The sequence below is a fragment of the Macaca mulatta genome, chromosome 14 (genome assembly GCF_049350105.2).
Source record: "Macaca mulatta isolate MMU2019108-1 chromosome 14, T2T-MMU8v2.0, whole genome shotgun sequence".
NCBI classification, from domain to species: domain Eukaryota; kingdom Metazoa; phylum Chordata; class Mammalia; order Primates; family Cercopithecidae; genus Macaca; species Macaca mulatta.
The window spans coordinates 133,599,256-133,622,452 of record NC_133419.1 but is presented as its reverse complement, the minus strand read 5'-3'; the positions used below and the strand labels follow the sequence as shown (position 1 = coordinate 133,622,452).

The following is a 23,197-nucleotide window of genomic DNA, read 5'->3' as shown; positions in this document are numbered from 1 at the left end:
GCCTCCCGAGTAGCTGGGACTACAGGTGCCCGCCACCACGCTTGGCTAATTTTTCCTTTTGTATTTTTAGTAGAGATGGAGTTTCTCCGTGTTAGCCAGGATGGTCTCGATCTCCTGACCTCGTGATCCACCCACCTTGGTCTCCCAAAGTGCTGGGATTACAGGCTTGGGCCACCGCTCCCGGCCCCTTTGTCCACTTTTTAATAGGATTTTGTTTGTTTTGCTGTTGAGTCATTTGATTTTCTTGTATATTCTGAATATTAGTCCCTTGTCAAATGAATAATTTGCAAATATTCTCTTCCATTCAACAGGTTGTCTCTTTATTCTTTTGGTTATTTGCTTTGCTGTGCAGAACTTTTTAGTTTAATATAGTCCCATTGGTATATTTTCATTTTTATTGCCTGTGATTTGAGGTCTTAGCCTCAAAATCTTTACCTAGGCCAATGTTCTGAAGTGTGTTCTATATGTTTTCTTCTAGCAATTTTACAGTTTGGGGTCTTAATCCTTATGTATTTAAACCATCTTGGGTTGATTTTTTTCCATGGTCATTTTAATGACATTAATTCTTCTGATCCATGAGCATGAAATGTCTTTCCATTTGTTTGTGTCCTTTTCAATTTTTTTAGCAGTGTTTTGTAGTTTTCCTTGTAGAGATCTTTCACCTCCTTGGTTAAATTTATTCCTAGTTTTTTTTCCTTTTTTTTTTTTTTTTTTTTGAGCTATTGTAAATGGGATAGCCTTCCTTTTTTCTATCTAGGCTAATATATTATTGATGTATAGAAATGCTGCTGATTTTTGTATATTGATTTTACAGCCTGCAACTTTACTGAATTTATTTATCAGATCTAAGAGTTTTTGGGTGGCTGTTTGATAGACGATTTAAACTCCAGACTTGGGCTTTAAAGCCAATGTTCTTTGATTTATTCCACAACTGCAGTATGCCTGAGATCGTAGTGCTAGTGAATACTGAAGGTAGTGCTTAACTGTAGTCTTTTCAATAACTTTAATGCTCCTTACCTAATATAGGCTGAGCATTCCTAATCCAAAAATCCAAGCTTATTGAGCATTGACATGATGCCACAAGTCAAAAATTTAATACCTGACCTGATGTAATGGGTCTCAGTCAAAATGCAGTCAAAACTTTGTTTCATGTGCAAAATCATTTATAATATTGTATAAATTTATCCTCAGGCTATGTGTAAAAGGTATATATGGAATTTAAATGAATTTTGTATTCAGACTTCAATTCCATCCCCCAAGATATAACATTAGGTATAAGCAAATGTTCTAAAATCCCCAAAAATCCAAAATTAAAAACATTTCTGGTCCCAAGCATTTCCAATGAGGAACAGCCAACCTATATACCATACAACCATGTCAGTGTGAATGCACATTCTTTATCTTGTATTGTTGTTTTATTTACTATACTAGAAAGCTTAAGAAATTGATAATGGTGTGTGTGGGTATGTGTGTGAGTGTGTGTGTGTATGTGTGTATGGTGAATGGTGCAGAGCTGGGAATTCTTTTTAAGCCCATGAAATTTGGAATGTGTAGCATGGAGTTGTGGAATGATGTATGGTATTGTTCCACACAGCTCATGACTCCTGTACTTTGTGACAATATCTTATGTCATGGTGAAATACAATGTGTGTAGTTAGAAAGTGCAGATATGCCAACTGGCTCTGTGTTTTGATTAGATTATTTACTGCTACCACTCTTACCCTGTTTAAAAGCTTTCCTTCTCTACAGCATGTCTCAATAAAGCTAATAACTTAGTTTTCCTTGCTTTTGGAAATTTCTTTTGGGGGGCTTTTCTACATTGTCAAGTTTGAGGACGATATTCATTTTAGAACGGCCTACTAAGAGTTTAATGATTGGCTTAATATTAAGTGTTTAGTAATACTTTTCTCATTTGTATTTAATCCTAAGTATTTTTTCCAAGGATGAGAGATTTCTATGCATAACATGATAATCCATTTAAGTTATTGCATAACAAATTATTACATTTGTTACAAGCTAAGCCAGGGCCCATGTTTTTCTCTTGGAAATAAGAGGGCAAACTAATGCCCTTGGAGTTCACTTAGCTTTTCCAATTACTCGGGACTTGGTTGCACCAAATCTGGTTGGTTTGCATGTTTCTAGATGGGAGTTCCTGTCATTCTGGCTGTCATGAAGAATGCCTTTGATTTTTAGTATTATTCTTCTTTTGAAAATTTAGGCCGGGCGCGGTGGCTCAAGCCTGTAATCCCAGCACTTTGGGAGGCCGAGACGGGCGGATCACGAGGTCAGGAGATCGAGACCATCCTGGCTAACACGGCGAAACCCCGTTTCTACTAAAAACACAAAAAATTAGCCGGGCAAGGTGGCGGCGCCTGTGGTCCCAGCTACTCGGGAGGCTGAGGCAGGAGAATGGCGGGAACCCGGGAGGTGGAGCTTGCAGTGAGCTGAGATCCGGCCACTGCACTCCAGCCTGGGCGACAGAGTGAGACTCCGTCTAAAAAAAAAAAAAAAAAAAAAAGAAAATTTAAAAAACTTCTTATAATGGTTTTAAATGTATTTAATTGTATAGCTATGTTCATCAGATACAGAGAAGTCAAGTGAGGAATCAAATATCTAGGACAAAATCCTGAGTGTTTCGGATGCAGACCGTGACTCTGCCTGGCTGGGTACCACACGGGGCAGGAAGAGCCTCATCCAAAAGGACGGCTCCTGCCCAACGCGGAGGCCTCACTAATGCTTTCTTATTTGGAGAATGAGTTTCCTCAGTGAATATCAGATAGTTCTGGGTTTTTTAAAATGAGGGGAATAAAATAACTAGTTTTGATAGAAGTATTTATGGGAACATGTAGATAAAAAAGACAAAAAGTCCAGCAAGAAGCTCTGTGGTGCTCTCATAAGTAGAGTAAATGTGTTTTCCCTTCATAGTCTGCCTCAGACTCTTTAAGATGGTTGGTAAACTCTCCAAGGACCTGTTCTTTTTTTATTCTCTTGTAGGCTTGGGGAGATACGGACACACTGACCTTGGACCAAAGTAGCCCAGAGACAGATCCTTTTACACCATTATCATGCTAGGTACACTGTGACCTTAATGGTTGGCCTTAATTCCTCACCCTCATCTTCTCCTCTGCTGTGGTCCCCCAACACCCTTATCTAACAAACAAATACTTCCTCGCCCTCTCCCTCCCCTCCTTCTCTTCATCTGCCTTCCTTCCTCTCCCTCTCCCTTCTCTTCCCTCCTCTTCTCCTTTCCCCCCTCCCTCATCTTTTCCTTCTCTATATTCTTCCCCTCTTCCTCCCTCTCTTCCTCCTTCTACCTTTCCCTCTCCCCCTCCCTTTCGCTTTCACATTGGACTAACAAGAACCAAAGGGAGGGAAAGTGTGAGGATTTTTCACATTGCTTCGCTACCTGCAGTAACACCACAGAAATTATAATAACCAGCCCTGGCAGGGCATATTCCTCCAAGGACTGCCTAAGTTCTTTGCATCGATTTTTACCTAGCCTTTGGGAGGAGATGAGAAACAAGGAATGTAATTTCCCATCTTTGTAGCTGCCCAGGGAGACCAGTTTGCAGGCACTGCCAAGTCTCATGCTGAGTCAGGAAACCGACCCACATTGCACCCAACATTCCGCTTTGTGTTCAGATGCTGGGCTGCTACTGGAGAAGTGGCTAATGGGGTGCTAAATGGGATCAGAGGTTGCTCCCCGTGAAGCAAGTTATCTGTGGGTGTTTGTGAGGGTGGTGGAGGAAGGGCCAGAACGTACAAGCTAAAAGAAAAGGAAAAGAAAATAACTAGTCTTTGACTTCTGTAAAACTCCTCAAGTAGAAACAGATGGCGTTTGTGACTTAATTGAGCTATTATTAGATGCTAAATTGGAACCACTCTTAACTGTGCCACCCTCCTCCAAAGCACTACTTTACTTGAAAAGCCCTGATTGTGCATCTATGGCTTTCGGCAAAGGTAAACTGAATGAGTAAAGATGTCAAGTTTTAATGGTCTGTCTTTACACTAGCTGTTGAAAGTGGTGCCATCTTCAAAGAGCCAAAAGTACACGCAGATCCGATTCTGGGGACCAGTTTTTCTTTCCATTTACACAGTGGAGTCATTGAAGAACCATTTCTTCCCTCAGTCTCCCTTGATGAACTGAGGATGGTTGTAGGAGATGGGGTTGGAGCAGGGGGAAGAGTAACATTCAGCCGTATCTTCAGCGACCTGAAGAGCCTGACCCCTGCATTGCAGCCGGGCGCGGTGGCTCACACTTGTAATCCCAGCGCTTTGGGAGGCTGAGGTGGGTGGATCATGAGGTCAGGAGATCGAGACCATCCTGTGCAACATGGTGAAGCTCCGTCTCGACTAAAAATACAAAAGTTAGCTGGGTGTGGTGGTGCGTGCCTGTAATCCCAGCTACTCAGGGGGCTGAGGCGGGAGAATCACTTGAACCAGGGAGTCAGAGGTTGCAGTGAGCTGAGACACTGCACCACTGTGCTCCAGCCTGGCGACAGAGCGAGACTCCATCTAAGAAAGAAAGAGAGAGAGAGAGAGAGAGAGAGAGAGGGAGGGAGGGAGGGAGGGAGGGAGGAAGGAAGGAAGGAAGGAAGGAAGGAAGGAAGGAAGGAAGGAAGGAAGGAAGGAAGGAAGGAAGGAGCATTCGATGATTGGGTGGGGAGAAGACATGAGGGGTGAGTGAAAGGGGAAAGCTCAGGTTGTCCCACTGGGTGTCCACCTCCCTGCTCCTCTGTGCCTTCCATTGGTGCCTCCTGAGTGTTAGGCATCAAAGTGTGGCTGGATGGTATCTTGGACAGAATCATAGTTTTACACTCATTTCCTAAATAGGTAGCTCTTACATGTGAATGCTCTGAGGACTAAGTAATCTCAATATTAAATTGCTTTGGAAGCTAAATACCACAAACAAGAGAGCAAAATGTGTTGATGCTAATGCTAAGAAGTAGAGACCTGGGTATTTTTTTTTTTCCGAGATTAATTCCTCGGTGTGACATTTCTGCATCCTTCCACCCCTTTGGCTTCTGTCTTCTTCTCCCCATCATGCAGGGATGGTTTTGGAGATCCAGGGAAGAGGAAGAAAACTGCTGTCTTCCTTCCCGACTTCAAGCCTCAGCTCAGTATAATTCCAGCCTTTGTTTTGACACTTTTTATCATGTTCCCAGACACATTGAGCTCTGTTCTTCCCCGTAGGGAAGGGGTGAAGAGTTCAGCTTTAGCTCGGGCCATACTTCCCTTCTTTTTCCTGATCCCCTGAAAAGAATTGCTGACACTCGCAGCTGAAGGCACTAAGTCATGCAGCCTCACGTCGGTGACCCACTCACCTCCCATGCCTTCAATAAACCTGGCAGGCGGAGCTCACGGGATCATCAGACTCTCGCAGCAGGATTTGTATTCGTGACCTGATTTACACTTTTCCCCCACTCCTGCCAATAATTTGTGTGGCGAAACATTTGTTGAGAAGGAAAAGAGGAAGGAGGTGGTAACGTATTTCTCTGGCCATTAGGCTGTGTGCTTTAGGGAACAGCCCTTTCTAACTAAAAGGTAAAATGAAAGGAAGAGAAAACTTGGGGTGTGGAAGGCATTGCCAGTAGCCCACAACATCCGTTGAATTCCAAGAGAGCTTTTTCATAACCCGTGAAAAACTCAGTTATTGCTAGGATTACACTTTTCTCTTTTTGTCAGCAGCCATCTTATGACCAAGAGGTGACTATAGCATGAACACGAACGCCTTCACACTGAGGGTGGGAGCTGGAAAGCAGACTTTAGACAGCAGGTGGCATCCTTGAATATCTCAACACTAACGCCTTTATGTCCCCAGACTTCATGTTCTTCTAGGGGAGGAAATCAATCTCTATTTATTTACCCTACCATATCTGAGGTATGGACTGCATGTCTGTCCCTCCCTATTCCCATGTTGAAATCCTAACCTTCAGTAGGATGGTATTTGGAGGTGGGACCTTTGGGAGGTAATTAGATCATGAGAGTGGGGCTCTCACGGGTGGGATTAGCACCTTATATAAGGAGATACGTGAGAATGGTGGTTTTTCAGCCATGTGAGGACAATAATGAGAAAATGACTATCTGCAAACCAGAAACAGTCCTTCATCAGACACCACATGTGCCAGTGCCTTGATCTTGGACTTCCAGCCTCCAGAATTGTGAGAAATGCAAGTTTGTTGTTCTGTCACCAAGCCTATGGTATGCTGTAATAGCATTCCAAATGAAGACAAGGAACTGTTCCTTTCATTCTGAAGCACTTCTAGCAGCTACCTGGTGTGACTCAACGTGGTCTCTAAGAGACTATGCAGGCCTGTGTAACTCTGCTGACTGCACGTCTGGATGTGGTCAGCATTGCACAGCAGTGGTTCCCAGGGGCAGAATGGTTATATAAGTGTGTGTGTGTGTGTGTGTGTGTGTGTGAGAAAGAGACAGAGAGAGAGAGGCAGCAGTGGGGAGAGTCATGTTGATGAAAAGGACAAAGTCAGATCATGTGAAAATCTACCAAAATCAAATATTTGAAAAAGTTGTGACTAAAGAGTTGGAATCACAGCAACTTAGTCTCAATTTTATTAGTTCTACCTACAAGGTTCACCAGGCCCCTCACCACATAACCCCCACAAGCTCTCTGCCACCTGTGTTCATCTGTCAGGGGGTCAAGCCCTCTTTTTAAAAGAATGTATTCATTTTGAAAAAATTCAGAGTTCTCACTAAGTGCCAGGCATTATTCTAAGAATTGGGAGAATAAAGATAAAAACAAGGACTGGAGTTCACATTCTGTTTATTTTTCAGTACATGACATACAAACTTCCATTTGATGCTTAAAATAATATTGTGAAATGAGTAGTTTTTCTTGTTTTACATTTTTACAGATGGGAAAACTGAGGCCCAGTCTGAGGCTAAGTAATTTCTCCATAATCATGCAATCACTGTAAGAACTGAAATTTGCAGCCAGATCTAAGTCCAGAGTCTCTTTGCTTTCCACTGACCTGAACTATTAATTTCTGTCTTTTAAGGGCTCACAGTCTAATTAGAACAATAGAAAATATTTGAAGTCAAAGAGATCAGAGCAGGGCTCCCACCTCTACTACTGCTTTGTTAATGTGTATTAGCACAGTTTCATGTGGGCTCTTTTATCTGGGAAAAGAAAATATTACCATCTACTTCATCAGCAAGAATTTAGTAAAGGTTCATTCTGTGATAGCTGGTAGTACAGGTGGTTTGTACATGCACAAGTGCATGCATGTAGGAATATAACTTTAAGTGACTGAACTAGAATTTGATAGTCATACTTGCTTTTTACAAAGGACTACTGTTTACAAACAGAGGTAGCCACTGAGTAACTGAGGGAAATCAATAACAACATTTTAGAAAAGGGAATGTTGGAACTGGGACTTACCGGATGATAAACACTGACTAGTCTGAGAAATGGGGAGGAGTAGGCGGGGGAGGACCTCTTAGCAGAGGCACCTGTGCATAAAAACAGATGCGCTGTGCAGTATCAGGGGCTAAGTCACTGCGAGCTTCCAGCTTCGTGTGGCCAGCAGAAAGTGGGGTGGAGGTGAGATTGGAGTATACGTTTGAGGTCAGCCTGAGTAGGTTCTTGGGTACCATGTTAAACCAACAGAGACAAGTGACCTGAAAGTCTTCTCTCCCTACAGAGAAATAGAGCCTCCTCTTTTGCTCAGCTCAGGACACAGCTTCCTAGAGCCTGCTGACCTTTGGGGGTCATGGTCACGCAGGGTGGGAGGGGGATTCCGTTTCTTCCTGCACTTTGGCCCTGCCATACCTCCTTTCTCAGTTCACCTGCTTGAGGTGTTGCTTTCCATGCAGGTGCGAGAACACACCTGCATAGGAAAGACTGTGCCTCTGCACCTCCCCATCCCGACAGCATCTTGAAAGGAGAAAATGGCTCTAATGGACATCTCTATTATAGTAATAGCCAAAGGCACTGCTTTTAAGTAGTATTAAAGAAGCAGAGAGGAGACCAGCCCATAATTCATGTGTTTTTTTGCTGGGGGGTATCCCATTTTCTCACATAAGGAGAATTTATCCTAAACAAGGTAGGCTTGGTCACGTCTGGAACTACTGAAAGAGAACGCACCACGATGCCATCTCGTGCACCCCAAACCTCGGCCCTCTGTGCTGCCTTGGTGAAGACTTGTTTCCATGATCATATTCTGTTCTGCCCAGGAAGCTTCCTACAGCACGCCTAGGAAGCACTATCTGGTTTCATCCATTAGTAGCAAAATGGAACCCTGTGCTCAGTGACATGATGGGGTTTCCAGTAGCCCCGGGGTGTTTGCTGTCCTCCCTCAGTCCTGGAGAAATCATAACGTGCAGATTTCCCCACCAGCCACTTGACAGCCCAATCCCTCCCTTGAATGGTCCTTCCATGGGGCAGGGTATTGCCCATTTTGTGGTACTTGGCTGGCCCCACACAGTGTCCTGGGAATCTTACCTAAGTAACTAAGTTGCCCTGTGGAAATGTAGTCGCATGTGAAAACAAGAGAGCACGCTGGTTTCTCTGCATCCCCTTCGGAGGAGCTTCAGGGCACAGAGCTATTGCACATCACCACCCTCTGTCCTTGTTAAAAGGAGAAATGACTTTGACTGTGGGCAACTCCGGGCGGGCAGAAGGTAGGTGATGGGATTAGGACGTGGGACAGTGTTGATTTCCCACCGCGGGGCCTGTGGGAGTTTGGAACGGATCTCCTCTTATCCTTCCATCTTGGTGGAGTTTATTTCTCAATTCTGGATTCCCAGCCTAAGGCAAGGTTAACATTTGTGACTAATACCATTTCCACCCAAGATGTTTCTCACCTCATTCCCTTCAGCCAGCCCCCGCTCTTCAGCCCCACGTCTCCCGTTCCATTTATCTCCATCAGAGGGAGATGGAATCTTCCCTTGTGATTGTGGCAGCTTGACAAGCTTCTGTTTTTCCGAGTGAATAATCCTGTTTGTAGGACATCAAGGAAACAGTTCACTCCCCCGGAGGCCTAAGCACAGCTGCATTGCTCCCTGGGTGGTGGATGGTCTCCTGGTCCTGTCCGAGGGGAGGCAGCCTCCGAGGGGAGGCGGGAAGGGAGGAGACACCGCCCAGGAGGAGCAGGGCCTTTCCAGAGCCCAGCCAGCCTGCAGGTTGCGCCTTGCAGCCCCGCGGCCTGTGCGCCCGAGTCTCCATTTCACGGCGGCCAGTCGGCTTCCTGAGTCCAGCATGTTTCTTGTTCATTCTTCACACCACCCACCCCTTCTTTCCGCGAATCTCCTTTTCAGAATCCCAAGTCACACCACCTGGGCTCTACCTAGAAGGGAAGCACCTGTGACCGGTGGAAGGAAAATTCACTTAGCGGTAATTAGACGCTGAGCTCAGGGCGCAGCTCCAGGGACAATGCCCGCAGCCCCAACCTCCTCCACTGCTCAGTGGAGCACACGGGGAAGGACACCATGTTCTCCAGCTTGCAGGTGCCGCGTGCCTTTGCCAGTTCCTCGGATAGAGGTATGGTGGTTGCTCTGTCCCTCTACAAGCCTCTGCCCTGCAATGGTTTGTCGGGTCATTTCACAGAGCTCCATGCTTTTCGTGGAGAGTGAGGGCCGGCGCTGCTGTCCCGCATACTGAGCTCATTAGTGCAGAACTCATTTCGGCAACTGTGGAGCAGGCAGGATGAACAAAGTCCACCTGTGAGCGACTATGCCAGGCCTTGGGAGGGGCTGCGGGCTTGCAGGGGCGATAGGGGCGCGGTGTGGCTCTCTAGGCGCTTATGGGGGCGGGAGATGTCTGTGCCCAGGAATAGCTACAGTCGCCCCAGAACTGTCTGCGCTCCAGGACACGGGTGCACTAATGGGCGGCGGGCGAACCGCTGGCTCCCTCCCACAGCACAGGTGCATTTTGTCTGCAAGACCGCATTGGTGGTGTGCTGATGGATACCGCCGGAACCTGGAGGGAGTAACCTCCCCCGACCCTGGGCTGGCCCCAGCCTTCCTCTTCTTCCTGCTCTGTGTGGAAGGCGGGGCATCACCCTTGGTTCCAGGCAGCCAGCGAGCATTGCGCTCCCGGAAACCCCCTCCATGCTGGGCTTCGCCCCAAAGGGCTGGTCTGCTGAATAACCGTCACTCAGGCAGCATCTGGCTCAGGAAACTCCCCGCACTTTCAGGCTGAGGTGAGACCATATGCCTGGGAAATTTCACGGACACCGCCAGCTCGGTGGTCAAACGGTGGGAGGCCGAAGGCCCCGGCCTTTGCAACAAGTGGGGGGTCATAGGAAGTGTCCCTTTGGGGCTGGGGACCCAGGGCAGCCGTGTGGAAGGGAGTCACCCAACCAGAGCACGAACTGCAAGACCGTGGGCAGCCCTGCAGCCTGGCGGGTAGGACTGTCAGGCCACAGGCATTTGAGCACTTGCCGTGTCACAGATACTGCGGAGAACAATTTGCCCTTCACTGTAGCCCTCAGAGTATCTATCGTGTGTGACTATTGTCTCCACTTCTAAGAGGAGGAAACGTGAGTGGAGAGGTGTTTAGTTACTTAGCCAAACTGCCTAAGAGCTGGAGCTGATATTTGAACCCGGGCGAGTCTGACTCCAACATCTGTGTTCTTAAATATTCCCCCCGTGGCCGTGGGGAAGGTAAACACAATGGATAACGAGACAGAGACACACAGGTTAGACAGGTTTTATGAATCAGAATTAAACAACATAAGTTGCCTGTCTCCCCTTCTTCCCTCCTCCCTTCTTGCCTTCTCCCCTTTCTCCCCTCCTTCGCGGCTTCCTTCCTTCATCTCTATCAGCCTTTATTGATAGCATCCTACCTGTGTATCATCCACAATTCCTGTCAAAATCCTGTGCTCCCAGAAGCGGAGCCTCTCTGTCTCTTGACTCCAAAGCTGTCTGAGCTTGCTGTGGCTTCAGTCCAGAGGAGTCCAGCTTCCTTCCTTCCCCTGTGGGCCTCGTGGGCCTTGCATTTGCATCCTTTGCAGGTGAAGGAATGGCGTGGAATCTCGCGCGAGAACTTCATGGTTCCTCTGCCAGAATTATGTAGGAATAATTAAAATTATTAGGTCCTTGTGTGATGTAGTAGGAAGAAAAGAGGTTATGGAGTTGGCCATAGATAAAATAGAATCTCTGCTCTGCTAACTTCTAATTATGTGCTTTCAAAAAATACATTTCCCTTCCTGGAGATTCAGTTTCCTGGTGTGGATAACCCATCCCGATGGGCAGTTATACAAGAAAATTGATGTTAAGTTCCTAGCACGGTGCCTGGCACATTGCGAATGTTCAATAGACTTTAGTTCCTGTTTCTCTTTTTCTAGTGGGATTGTAAACATCTTGGGATCCATGTTCATTGGGTTTATCTTCACATTTCAGTAGTGCCAGGTACACACCTTTACACACTGGGTTCACATAATTTTGTGGAACAGATACGGAAATGAATGAATGGATAAAAATGAGCAAATAAAAAGCCTTTTAATGGATAAATCCTCTTAGATCTTCCGCTGGTTATCATTCTCAAATTTTCATTTATATTGGCAAATAATTAAGCAACTAATATGCTAAATACTGAGGATAGCAAGATAAGTTAAATATGGTCCATCCCATGAATGAGCTTACAGTTAAATGGGGAGACATTCATAAACAACCACCCACAATACAAATGTATAGAAACCCACGGGCAGCTGAGGGACAAGAGCTCATATTTTTTGCTACTTTGGTAAACAGCAGTGCAATCTTGGGAACTTATTTAATGTATCGGATACTCTTTTCTCATCTGTAAAATAAAGGTGGGGACTTCAATAACTCTGCCTCGAAGAACTTTTTCAAGTATTTAATAAAAATTGCTCTGCGGAGTGCCTGACACATAGTAGATGCTAAATAAACGCTCGCTGATGTCAGCACTAATCATAGATAGTCATCAGTAACATGCTGCAGGGCTTTTTCACTTCCAAGAAGACATCATTAGGATATGGCATCCTAATGAATGTGAACAATTACCAAAAAGAATGGAAAGGTATCCCTGACAGAGGGAATGTTTTGCATCAGCTCAGCGGCCACAGACATAGACATTGATGAGTATGGCTGGAGAATAAACGAAGAAGATGAGGAAGTGGGGGTGAAAAACCCGAAAGCCTGGATCACAGAGGAATTTAAATGTCAAGCAAAGGCATTTGGAATTTATTTTATAGGGAATAGCGAGCAAATAAAAAATTTTAATATAGAAGGAATGTGGGCCGGGCGCGGTGGCTCAAGCCTGTAATCCCAGCACTTTGGGAGGCCGAGACGGGCGGATCACGAGGCCAGGAGATCGAGAGACGATCCCGGCTAACACGGTGAAACCCCGTCTCTACTAAAAAATACAAAAAAAACTAGCCGGGCGAGGTGGCGGGCGCCTGTAGTCCCAGCTACTCGGGAGGCTGAGGCAGGAGAACGGCGTAAACCCGGGAGGCGGAGCTTGCAGTGAGCTGAGATCCGGCCACTGCACGCCAGCCTGGGCAACACAGCGAGACTCCGTCTCAAAAAAAAAAAAAATAAAAATAAAATAAAAAAAAAAAAAAAAAAGAAGGAATGTGATCAGAGCTGTGTCTGGGGACCATAAGTTAAGGTCCCTTTTCAAATTCCTCTGATGGCTTCCCCTATAATTCAGAATAAACTCAAAAGTTTTTGCCACAATCAGTAGGCTCCCTCCCCCAAATCATCCCTCATCTCCTATCACCCCGATCCCCCCACCTACACACATACGCATACCCTGCAGCCCAGCCACACTGGTCTCTGTAAACCCATCAGACACTGCTTCAGCACTGTTGTCCTTGTTGTTCCCTCCACTGGTCAGGTTTCTAGAAAGAACACGCCTTCCCCCCATTCAGGACTCTGCTCAGATGCCAACGAGTCAGGCAGGGCTTTCCAGAGCATCTTTTGGAAACAGCACTGCCCATCAGCCTGTGTGTGCTTACTCCACTGTCTCATCCTCAGAGCCCCAGCATTGCCCAATTTGTACCTCTCTCTATTACACTATGAGCCACATGAGAACAGGGAGTTCACTTGCATCCTTGTACCTCTGTCAACTACACTATTAGCACATGAAAACAGCGAGTTTCTCTGTTTTTTTCCAGTACCTTGAAAAAGGCCCAGCACAAAAGGGGTCTCAATAGATGTTTGTTGAATAAATGAATCATCTAAATAATGATGAATAAATAATTGGCTTGTCCAATAGCACAGATGTGATGATGAAGCCCTATGTCATGGCAATAGTTGAAGTGAAGATCATGGCATACTTTGGTTGCTGAGATGTTAGTTTTATGTTATCAAGTATCTAGTCAGAGCCCACCATAAGTGCTGTGAATAAAATAAAGAATCCCTGCCCTCCTGGAACTTACAGTTCACTACAGGAAACAAAACCAACAGGACAGGCGATAACAAGACAGTGTAATAAAGAGATCTGGAAAATAGAGCATGTTGTGGAGTACAGAGATAGATGAAATGATAAACATTTTCATCACTTCGTTCATTGTTCGCTCATTCGATTCACCCATTGGAAAATGAAGAGGGGAAAGCAGAATGTTTCCACATGGGCTCACTATGAAGATGACATTGCTGTTAGCTGAGATCAGAAAGGTTAGGGAAAGACTGACGGGGCCCTCACACTGGAGTGTCTGTGGTGTGCAGTGGGGGTCAGCCTGAGGAAGGGAAGTCATGGGTGTGGATGACTTCCCCAGGAGGTTGGCAGGGGACAATGGAGAGTGGAGAGAACACAAAGGCAAGGCTCTTAGTGTAGTTACGACGGTGGTTTTGAAGGGATTTGAATGTGCTTATAGTCTGGCAGGAAAGGAGTGAGTACGAAGAGGATGCTAAGCACTCACTGGATTTGATGAGAAGATCAATCCTAGAGAAGACAGGAGAGTGTGGACTTCAGAGCTGAATCTTTAACCTTTGAAAAGGAGGAAAGTTCTTCCCCAGAATCATTGTAGCAGGTAATTGAGGGTGTGGATACGTTTTTATTATTTTTTGAAGCACTATGGGCCCTCATTGGATAGTCTTGATTTTCTTGTCAAAGAATTAAAGGATGAGATTTGGGAAGATTAGATTAAAAAGGAGTGATAAGATGGTACTCTGAAGATTTGGTAGCAAATTCAACAGTGTCTTCGAGCCCACTTGTGAGCTGTGGCCAAGAGCTGCTGCAGATAAACGCTTTCCCATCACGTGCCCTTTTTACAGAGCTGTAGCTTATCATCCAGATGTTTATGTCAAACACGGTGCCATGTGCTTTCCACATATTACTTCTGTTAATTCTCAGCACCACCCTAGGGAGACATGGGTTATTCACTACATAAAGTTAAGTGTCTTTCCCAGAGTTGGGCAGCTACTAAGAAGGAGAATCAGGTTTGAACCCTGGTCAAAGTGTATGTCCATGCCTCTTATTAGGCTATACTCTCTTAAGGGATCCACCTCAGATGGTTGTTTCCTGACGATGACCTTGCCTGGGGTAGTGTAGAACACATAACAGTTATTTTTTAGGGTCTCCAGTCTGAGCTGGTTCTAGGAGCCCTGCAAAAAGTGGCCATGAGTTTCTATCTGTGTCCTACGGCAAGCTGTTGAATGACAATTCAAGTATATAACCTACTTTCTCAGTACATCTCTGTATGGACATAGGGTGCCCTTGGTCTTGAGTGGGATTAGCTAGTTGTCTAGTTTTGAAAGGGCCAGCTCCTAAGATGACAAGAAAGTTTGTCTTGATTCCTTCTGCAGAAAAGTCCTTGGAGATAAACTGTCAGCTAAGCCTGTCCAGTGAGTGGTTTGCATGGACACGCATTTTTAAAAAATCTGAACCTGACCTGGATGAGACCCTGAGGTTCCAGAATTAATATATGTCCTGTTCCTGCCACACCTGTGACACTGTGAATTTGTAACCACAAACAAAACCTGGACAGGTTCCATGCCAGCCGTGACTTTAATTAAAGCTATTTAGAGGGGCTGAAGGCTAATTTATAGGTGATTGCCAGATGGGTTTCCTCAAGTCTAAAAGTGCTAGTTTGACAATTAATGATAGTACAGGGTTAAACAAGGGAAAAGCAATAGAGGGAGAGCAAGAGCTGATGGGATCCTCTGTCCACATGGTGACAAGGCACCTGACAACCCTCTGGCTCCTACTTTCTCACACGGTCAGAGAACTAGAGAGGCAGGTCTAACCCCGATTGAGGAGAGGCAATACTGAGAAGGAACTCCAGTTCATTTCTTCCATTTAAATGTGCAATAGAAAATTGTTGCAACAAAACTATTTGTTAGATTCAGAAACTCGGCAGCTCAGAGCATAAACTGCGGAACATAACCATAAAATAGAAAACACCCTTCACCTATAATCGGATGTTAGTTCTGTGTTCCAACCTGGCACTTTAAAGTCCTCTGATTATATTTTTAATAATGTAAATTTAGTGGTGGTGAGAGAGATAGAGAGAGCTGCCTAAAGAATCATGCTATAAAACACTTTTAAGATAGCAGTGGGAAGAGAGATTCTAGAATAAATTATTTTCTGTCATTCTTAATTACTTATTTTGTGCCTGGTTCTACAATTCAACCCCTCCTCTCACCAATGTCTTGAAGCCTTTAGAGATTTTTCTCTACTTGCTGGAAAGGTACAAAGTTATTCTGAATGCCCACTCTATTTAAATCCCTCGGTCCTTCTAATGGTACCAGAAAAAGGAACTGATTAGCATGGCCGTTAGGAATATGGTCCCATCTGCACAGACAGAGACCCTGTGAACTGTAGACCTCGCTCGCTACAACTGCATATTTCTATAACCTTTAGGGACCTATTCTGGATTTGACTGAAATCTATTTTAAATGACTGAGAGGTACCCACTTAAGACCCGTATATCAGCTACCATGCTGGTTTTAGGATGGCAGATTGAACCACTGGAATTATTTCTTGGACTCCTAGAGCTGAAGTGATGATGGAAATCATGCAGGGCAGTAGGAAGGGCACTGGGCTGAGGGTTAGGAGGACCCACCTTCAGGGCCTAGCTGTGCCACCTACATAGTAGAAGTTCTTATGCTAAATACTTCCCCAAAATCACAGCCCTGTATCTGTTAAGTGCTAGTTTTGCTCTAAATGGCATAGAATTTTTTTTTCCAAATCTCTTTTTCTGTAACTCTCATTTGCGGTCACAGATTTAGTTCATGGATGACTTAAATGAACAATCCTGGATCTCTGATTCTTAACTCAGTGCTCTCAGCTTTTTGCCTTATAGACTTGTATTATGCCTCAGGACATGTTGTGAAAATTGGTTAATTCCATTAACAGTTACCTTGGAACTGAGAAACAGGAAGTGTTAGAAGGATGAGCTGCAACAGAGACCTCATTTCGTTTGGTCAATTAGAAAATGGACTGAGGCTTCCAAATCTATTCCATGTGGGCAGCTGCTATTAGACTTAATTTGAAAAGTCTTTGGCATCGACTTCAAATTTGTAGAACTCTCCTCTTAGTCAGTTAACTGAAAGCCCTCAACCTTGTATTAAACACATATTACCTTTGTTAGGCAGGGTAAACCTTATGACCTTTTTCTTGTAGGTAAATAGAATCAAGAGATTAGTAAGACATTTGTGCACCTAGCAGCTAGTCATTTTCTTTTTATTCCATCCTTGTCCTCTCTAACCTCACTTGGGATTGTTTTCAGTTTTCTTTACAGATGCCTAAAAGTTTATCTACTTTTTTACAACTTATTTGAGGAGAACTTATCTTTCTACAATTTCACATTCTGTAGGCATATAATGTCATTTTTATTGCTAAGGCATTTGAAAAGCCAGTTTCTTGAACGGAATACCTTTCCTTCTGTAAATATGCATGCTGTGTTACTTTGCAACCTCTGATCCTGGATTTAAAAGAATATGTTGAAATCAAATAACTTTTCACTACTTACTAAGCGTCTTTCTCTCATAACACTCAGAATACTGAGTACACAGAAAATACTGCAAACGAGAGATGACAGCTGTTGTTACTCGAAGTTACTAAATGGGAAAGTAGAGGTACCAAAGTTAAAATAATCTGTTGATTAATAAAATTCTGGAGTTAGACCACTTGGATTGAAATCTCACCACCTGTTAAGCAAGTTACAGAGCTTCTCTCTGCCTCTGTATTGAATCTGTGTAATGGGGATAATATCTCCTTTATAGGGTTGTGGTAAAGATAACATTTTATAGTAAGCATTCAGTATGCATTGATTGTTATTTTTCTTCTTCCTTTAATCATCATCACCACCACTACCACCACCATCATCATCACCACCACCACCACCATCATTACTATCACCACCACTACCATCAGCATCACCACCACCACCATCATCACTATCACCACCACTACCACCACCATCAGCATCACCACCACCACTACCACCATCATCACTATCACCACCACTACCACCACCATCAGCATCACCACCACCAGCACCATCATCACAATCACCACCGCTACCACCACCATTGTCATCACCACCACTACCACTACCATCATCACTATCACCACTGCTGCCTCCACCATCGTCATCACCACCACTACCACTACCATCAGCACCAGCACCACCACCAGCACCATCATCACTATCACCACCACTACCGCCACCATCAGCATCACCACCACCAGCACCATCATCACTATCACCACTGCTACCTCCACCATCATCATCACCACCACTACCACTACCATCATCACTATCACCACCACCACCACTACCGCCACCACTATCACTACCATCATCACTATCACCACCACCAGCACCATCATCATCACCACCAGCAGAACCATCATCACTATCACCACCACCACCACCATCATCACTATCACCACTGCTACCACCACCATCATCACCACCACTACCACTATCATCATCACTATCACCACCACCACTACCACCGCCATCGTCATCACCACCACTACCACTACCATCATCACTATCACCACCACTGCCACCATCAGCATCACTACCACCAGCACCATCATCACTATCACCACCGCTACCACCATTGTCATCACCACCACTATCACTACCATTAACACCACCACCACCACCACCATCATCACTATCACCACCACTACAGCCACCATCATCACCACCATCACCACCATCATCACTATCCCCACCACTACCACCACCATCAGCATCACCACCACCAGCACCATCATCACTATCACCACCGCTACCACCACCATTGTCATCACCACCACTATCACTACCATTAGCACCAGCACCACCACCACCATCATCACTATCACCACTATCACCACCACTACAGCCACCATCATCACCACCATCATCACTATCACCACCACCACCAGCACCATCATCACTATCTCCACTGCTACCTCCACCATCGTCATCACCACCACTACCACTACCATCATCACTATCACCACCACTACTGCCGCCATCATCACCACCACTGCTACCATCACTATCACCACCACTATCGCCATCACTATCACCATTATTACCACCATCACCACCACCACCAGCGCCATCACCACCATCATCACTACCACCACCACTAACACCACTACCATCACCATGACCATCACTGTCACCACCATCACTATCATTACCACCATCACTGTGACTACCACCACCACCACCACCAGCATCATCACCATCAACATCACCACCACCACCAGCATCATCAATATCATCACCACCATCACCATCAGCATTACCATCACCACCATCACTACCACTAGCAATATCATCATCACCACCAACATACTACCATCACCATCACCACTCCCACTATTACCAGCACCACTACCGCCATCACCATCACCACCACATCACCACCCCCACTGCCATTACCACCAGCATCAGCATCACCATCACAATTATCACCACCCAATCACCACAACCACCAGCATCATCATCACCCCCGCCATCACCATCACCACCAGCATCATTACGTCATCACCACCACCACCATTATCCGGTTAGTGAATGGCATTAGCACAAAATAGGACATAAATAGCTACTTATGTTTTTTATACATGCCCTTTGATTCTGCAGACTTAAATCTGGAACACTAGAAAAGCATAGCAGAGATAGACTTAAAAATGGGTTTTAGGCTTTAGTAAAGAGAGGATTTGCTCACACCTTACTTTGATAGAATAGCAGTCCTAGAGGCAAAAAAATGTGGGAAAAGAGAAAGACAATCTGCTTCCACAGCCTAAAATAAATGGACAGAAATGCGATAAAAGGGATATGTATTTTTTCTTTTTTTGATGTCATCTAAGTCACTGTGCCCACTGGAAAGGTAAACTTCATATAGCTGAGCTCCTTCCTGGAAAGTTGATGGAACAGCAGGCATAAAGCCTCTGATTTTGTTTTATCTACATGGTCCAAAAGCTTACATCCCCATGATGCTCTGGGATAAAGTCAATCTAGGAAGAATCTAGCATGGTGGCAGAGTGGCTGGAAGCAGAGAGCAGGCTCCTGCCTGCCAAGTGAGAATCTTACCAGTTAGACAGTGGTGGCAGAGCAGATGACAGTGAGCTCACTGATTTCCTTAGAGAGAAGGGACCAGAGGCTTTGCGCAGACTGATTCCTTCCCCATCATCTGTTTCTGTGGCCCCCATCGACATGGAGACCAAGCACTTAAAATATGCAGTCAAGCCAGATGCTCCCCTTCATCCCTAAAGACGACTGGCCAAAAGAGGGGCTTACAGGCCGGGCACGGTGGCTCATGCCTGTAATCCAAGCACATTAGGAGGCCAAGGCAGGTGGATCACCTGAGGTCAGGAGTTTGAGACAAGCCTGGCCAACACAGTGAAACCCCATCTCTACTAAAAATATAAAAATTAGCCAGGTGTGGTGGCACGTGCCTGTAGTCCCAGCTACTCAGGAGGCTGAGGCCAGAGAATTGCTCGAACCCAGGAGGCGGAGGCTGCAGTGAGCCAAGATCACACCACTGCACTCCAAGCTGGGCAATAGGGCGAGACTCTATCTCAAACAACAACAACAACAACAGAATAGGGGCTGACAGTGCAAAGGAAGGATGCTTTGGATAGGTGTGATTCTGAGACAGATTCTAAGGAAGAGAATGAAATCTTTAACCTTTGAAAAAATTTTAATATGGAAATAGATATTTAGACATACAGCCTATGACTGCGACATTTATTGGGCACCTATTGTATGTTAGAGTCTTTGCAATTATTGTCTAATTTAATGTATCATTATCTCCATGGTAATGGTAAGAATTGTTAGTCTCATTTAACAGATGAGGAAACAGAAGCGCAAAGAGTTTGCAGTTGTCCCAAGGTCACGAAATTTGATTTAAACCTATACCCGCTGATTCCAAGTCTAGTGCTTCAGTGTTAAGTTGTCTCAGCCCTTGAAAAATGTTACTTTTAGAAATAGAAATGAAAACAGTGACTTTTACTACTCTAGCTCTCATTCCTCTTGTGTTCAGAGAAACCTCATTCATTCATTTGTTCATTCGTTCATTTATTCATTCAACAGTTTTTAAGCATCTACTATACCACACACTGTAGTAAGTACAAGGATATAGCAATAAAAGAGATAAGTCCTTATCCTCAAAAAGATTCCCTATTTACATCCTTACTGAGTCTCCCTTTATACTGAAGTGAAAGATGTAATAATCATGCAAAATACATACGTAGATGTCTTCTATGAAATAGGGGAGTGATAGGAAAAGTTGCTGATGGTGCGTTGGAGGTACTTTAGCACAGGCATTCAGAAAAGGCTCACTGAGGGCTAGTGTGAGAAGAAAACAGCTACTTCATAATCCAGGAAAGAGCATTCCCGACCAACAGGAGATCAGGTACAAAAGGCAAGGATGGCAGCAAGTACTGCCTGCTTTGGGGGGTGAGAAATAAGGCCAGTTAGGTGGAAACATGGTGACAACGGGAAAGCTTCAGGAAATGGGGTCCTTAAATTGGTATAAACCAGATTAGCCAAGGATTGTAGGCATGGTAAGAAGCCTGAAGTTTATTCTAAGTGTAATAGTAAGTCCTGAAGGTTTTAGCCATTAGAGTGAAATGGTCTGGATTTAAGTGTTGAGATTCCCCTGGGTGATAGTTGAAGAATTGATTACAGGGGAGAAGGAGCATACATAGGAAAGTAAGTTAGAAGGCTATTGCAATAACCCAGTTGAGAAACAGTTGCAAAACCTGTGGTGACAGCAATGAAAATAGCAGGAAATGAAGAGTTGAGATGGTCTTTGGATTGAATTTAAGATAAGAGGGAAAAACAGAAAAAGTCAAGATGCTTGCTAGCTTTAGGTCCAATCAGCTGGTTGGATGGTGGTGTCGTTTGCTAAGACTGAAGCATCTAAAGGTTGAAAGCTGTGTGTGTAAGGGGGTATGGCATGGCATGAAATTCCACTCATGTGTGTTTGTGTGTGTGTGTGTGTGTGTGTGTGAAGTGTGAGAAGCCTGTTGGATTCAAGTGTGCATTTGAATGAATTTTGTGTTCAGGAAAATGGACTGGGCTAAGGATATAGGTTTGGAAATAACCAGGATACAAATGGCATTTAAAACCATGGGATTTCTTGAGATCCTCCCAGGACAGAGTGTGCAAACAGGAGACTTGAAGACCTAGGCTAGAATCCCGGGGTAGCCCTTCTTTTAGAGGTCAGAAAGAAAAGGATAGGCTAGGTGACCCAGAAGTAGCCGCGACCTAACAATTAATAAGCAAGTAAATGCACAGAGTTTGGTGTCCCGGAAGCATGGAGAGGCACGTATGTTTTGGGGTTTTTTTCTTGTTACTGAGAAGAGAGAAATACAATGGGAAGATGAAATGACTTTTGGCAATTTGGTAAGATTGAGTCATTGATGACCTTGATAACTGCGGTTGTGTTGGAATGGATGGAGTTGAAAGCTCAATTGTAGTGACTTGATAAGGGAATGGGAGGTGAGAAAGGAGAGAGATGGAGAATATAGAAGACACTTTTCTCAATCCACTCCTAATGACACTTAGCCCCAGACCACAAAAGCTAGATATTGACAAGATTTTGAAAGGCCATTTGCTGTTCCTAAAATAACCATGGCAAATCACAGGAAAGCCAATTTTGTGGTCCTGCTTTGTAACTCAGTCCATCTTTAAACAGCTTTCATTATCAGGAAGTTATTCCTTCTATTGACCTGAGAGATATACACCCATTTTAATTTGATGGAGATAGAGACATAGGAAGTTTCATTAAAACCCCCTCCTTCCTCATGTGCATTCACAGCCCTTCCACCTTTCCGCATTGGCCTGCTGCCCAACTCTCTATGCCACAGTTTCCAGATAGTGCTGTGTGCATTGATCATATATTGGAAATTTTCACTGAGTTGTGAGTTCCCAAAGAGAATAAGCTTACTGTCATCAAATGTGTATGCCTGGTACAGAGGAAGTGTTCATTCAACTGTCATTAAAGAAATGTTTTTGTTTTGCAATTTTCATCTAATCTACATTCATTTGCTTGCTTCTCCTTAAGGTAAAACAATGGTACTCTTGGCCACACACTATATATAGAGTATGTGCTATTTGTGTAAAAAGTATTGTGTAAAAACAATACTTCGGAGAGAAATGTGTGATTTTCTTCCCATCCCCATTTGGGATCTCTAAACTCAGCTCATATTTTGGTGGGGGTGACACTCCCATGCTATTATTCTGCCTTCACCTTGGGATCTCCATTTCTGTGAGGAAGACAGATGCTAATTTCTTTGCAAATACCTTGCTTTCTCACATCCTACTGATGTTTTCAACCTCAAGCGGGGAAGAAAGTCTAGATGATTCTCCATTAAGAGTGTGCTATTAAAATTGTCAATTTCTTGAAATACATGGTTGAAAAACGATCATTTTTTCCCCACTGTGTGTTACCCTAAACTATAGACCTGTCACGAGGCAGTGTTCTAGCGTGTGGGTACAGAGAAACTGTGGGAAGATCCAAGTGGCACTTAAATTATATTCTCCTTTTGATTTTGAAGACATTTAGTGCCATTTAGTAGAATTCCAATGCAGTTGGTTCCATAGAAAAGGGGGCTGTCCCTTTTAGAAGCATCATTGCTGCAGTGACTGAGAAAAAGAAATTAAGCCATCAAAACAGCAGGTTGGCTTTTCTATCCAGACCGTCGTGGAATTAAAAGGACAGGAAGACTCTGTGGGCTCCTCTGCAGCCCGCGATGGTATTCACTGCTTCACATCTGTTCCAACACTGAGCAGAACAGACCGTT

General features: G+C 44.5%; 1 protein-coding gene and 1 long non-coding RNA gene across 6 annotated transcripts in view; one reads left to right on the top strand and one right to left on the bottom strand.

Annotated features, from left to right (window-relative positions):
* OPCML (opioid binding protein/cell adhesion molecule like) overlaps nt 1-23,197 on the top strand; it is a 1,159,533-nt gene that overhangs the window by 174,892 nt on the left and 961,444 nt on the right. The window lies entirely within an intron of this gene.
* LOC144334501 (uncharacterized) overlaps nt 1-23,197 on the bottom strand; it is a 63,206-nt gene that overhangs the window by 12,079 nt on the left and 27,930 nt on the right. For 2 of the 4 annotated variants that reach the window (XR_013404439.1, XR_013404440.1), the window contains exon 4: nt 4,619-11,018. This is a non-coding gene — a long non-coding RNA (uncharacterized LOC144334501). Of the gene's footprint in view, nt 1-4,618; nt 11,019-23,197 lie in introns of those variants that run through there. The other 2 variants (XR_013404442.1, XR_013404441.1) reach the window with 2 other exon arrangements.